This window comes from Nanorana parkeri, unplaced genomic scaffold (assembly GCF_000935625.1).
Source record: "Nanorana parkeri isolate BGI_ZX_2015 unplaced genomic scaffold, ASM93562v1 scaffold259, whole genome shotgun sequence".
NCBI classification, from domain to species: Eukaryota; Metazoa; Chordata; class Amphibia; order Anura; family Dicroglossidae; genus Nanorana; species Nanorana parkeri.
The window spans coordinates 679,337-682,402 of record NW_017306527.1 but is presented as its reverse complement, the minus strand read 5'-3'; positions in this window follow the sequence as shown (position 1 = coordinate 682,402).

Below are 3,066 nucleotides of genomic sequence, written 5' to 3'. Positions count from 1 at the left end.
TAGTTAAGCTACTTGAATGCATTTTTAAGATTTAACTCCTGAGTTTAGTGTCACTTTAAGGGGGTGACGGCCTGGCTTACTACCCTGTTTCCCCGAAAATAAGACCTACCCCGAAAATAAGACCTAGTACTGGTTTGGGGAATTGCTAAAATATAAGACCTACCACGAAAATAAGACCTAGTTGTGACCATACCCAGGGCTGGTGGTGGCATAAGGGGGAACTTGAACAGTCGCGGGAGAGACAGGAGAGAATCAGCGGTGCCAACTAAGCCAGCACTAGAGGAAGCGAGGCGGCACCGGAGGGATAAGCCAATGCCTCCTCTATAGTGCCTGCTCCTGTCACAGGTGGAGTGATACCAAATGCACTCCGCCTGTGAGGAATGGATAGTGAAAGTGCGCTTCGCTCATTCTGGCCAGCGATTGGTTAGCAAATTGCTTTTATTCATACACTTATTGAAAATATTTAATGTATGAAATCCTGTCACGTACCTGGGTAGGGACCCTGAGATGATGAGTTGCCTCTCGTACTGCTTTAGTCCAAAGAACCCTTGATAGAGAGACAAGGAGTGTAGGGACAATAGAGTGGAGCGAGTGCCAATTTTGCTGGTTGGTATCACAGGAACTTTGAGAATACGGTTGTCAGAGGGTTCAAATTGATGAGGAGAAGTAGTACATCGGTGAGATGAGGACAAGATATACGCCAAAGTCAGCAATAGACTGGTGATGCAGTGCCAAATCAGCAGGCACAAAGTCAGGAACAGGCCGGTATAATAACTTACAGATAGCGTGGTAACAGGTGATCCGGCATTCCAAGTATGTATATCCTGCTCCACACAAATTTTCCCCTGTCCCGTATATGTTCGGCTCCAATATATAATTTGTGTCACATATAAAAAGAGGTAATAGCCATAGCGTAATATAGATAAAAATTATTTATTTCTTAAAACAATAATACCACTCACAGCACTTCAGTATCAGCATATTTAAAAGCCACTGCCTCTCTCATGCCAGGGTCAATACTAGAACAGAAAAACAGAAGTTGCAGACTGGTCAAGGAACAAGCCTGGTCAGTAATAGAAATCAATCTTGGTAAGGATGCATGGATTGCAGGTCACAGTAGTACTAAAAATCTTTCAGCACTAAGACACGGCACAGTTTAAATAGCCTGTTTAGTCCCACTGTGAGCAATAAGTGTCCACACATGCATGTGCAAACACCATGAGCTGGGCACAAAACACGCAGATGGATAAGTTACAAACGTGCCCATGCACACAAACATGCATAGGTGCTCAATTCCAGCAATACAGGAAACCAATGCATTACTTGAGAGGATGTGGTTTGGAATTTCTACATCCTCACCTTGGTCACTCTTTTCAGGGTTAGTGTCAAAGCTGGGTAGCATATTTGTCTTTTTCAAGGATACAGGACCCATACAGTCTCTAAATTTACTGTGTGCATATGATTGGATTTTTCATTTCTCAAATATTCCTGATGAAATAATAGAAATAGAAGAATAGTGGAAAGGAAAGCTGATTCTCCTTCTTGTAGAAATAAACCTATGGTTGACCACTTCTCCTGAGTGCTTTATGGCAGATTTGAAACAATAGGATTCATACTGCAAGCAGTGTCTAACTTGCTGAGGCCTGGCAGGTGAGGATCTGCCTTTAGTAAGCTTTAATTCATGCAAAAGATCTGTAATTTCTGATTATGGTTACCAGGTATCTTAGAAAGTCTTGCAACCTTTTGAATACCGCTTCTAGGCTGAAATAACTCTGATCTAGATACTCCCAAGCAGTATGGACACATGTGCCCAGGTAATGAGGTTCAGTTTAATAGGTAGAAGGGACAACATGCCTGTTACTCCTGTGAGTAGTCACAGTAGTTTTGGGAGGCCGATGCTCTGAAGGAATGCCAGTGTTACCAGGAGCATCAAAGGTAACCAAGTGTCTGTTGCTCTGGCTTAAGGCTTAGCCCTTAGGGCTATTTCACAGCATCCGATTTGTGGCCGGAATGCACTGGATCACATTCCGGCCAGCTCACTTTGTTTTGGGGTGGGAGGGGCGTGGCAGTCCATTGAACTCAATGGCACCGCAGCCACACCCTCCGGCCGCAATGTGATCGGCTGCCCAGGAACCCGTGGCACGTCGGTGCCTGCGTTGTGGTCCGGTGCAGTCAGAAAAAATAGTGCAACAGCAATAAAACACATAATAAAACACATAGGGGTCTATTCACTAAGCTGCCGTAGGCTGCCAAGTGAACGACCAACCTGAAGGTAAGTGAGCCGAACGCTGTTCGGCTATTCACATCAGGCTGGTACGGCTGAAGTGCAGAAGGAGTTCGACTCCATGGCTACTCAGGCTACTCGCTGGTGTTCGGTCTATTCTTATAGATGCCGAACAGCAGTGAGTGAATAGCCAAATACCGCTGAGAGGCATTTGGCTTGGCTGTTCTGCTCTGTCCCTCTGTGGGACTGAGCAGAATAGCAAAATAGTTAAAGTAGAAAAAAAATAGAAAATGATTGTGCGGAGCTAGCAGTGACAGCTAGCTCCGCCCAACTGTTTTCTATTGGCTGGCGGATCTGCTGTCGTCAAAAAAAAAAAAGAAGCAAAAAAAAAAACATTTTCGCCATAGGAATGCATTGCTAGATTCCTATTGGCTATTTCAATTTGCAATAGCCAATAGCAAACTAGCTATTGCACCCGCCCTCTGCTGCTGTCAATCACTAGGAGGGACCTGATGGAGAACTGCAGGTCCCCTCTGCTGATTGACAGCAGCAGTGGGCGGGTGCAATAGCTAGTTCAAACATTCCACCGCCGAAAAACCTATGCGGGATTACGTTAAAACATGTGACCACGTCACCGGTCACACATTCTAACGTAGTCACAACTTTTGATAGAACACCCCCATCAGGGGGGTATGGCCGGTACCCATGTGAGGGGTCTGGGGGGCCTCTTACATGAGTATCAACTGTACCGGGGCGGCATGGCAGAGGTGACAGGGGAAGGGGTGGAGGAGGCCAGGCCCCAGCAGCAGCAGGTAAGAAGAGTTGGGAGGAGGTACAGGGAA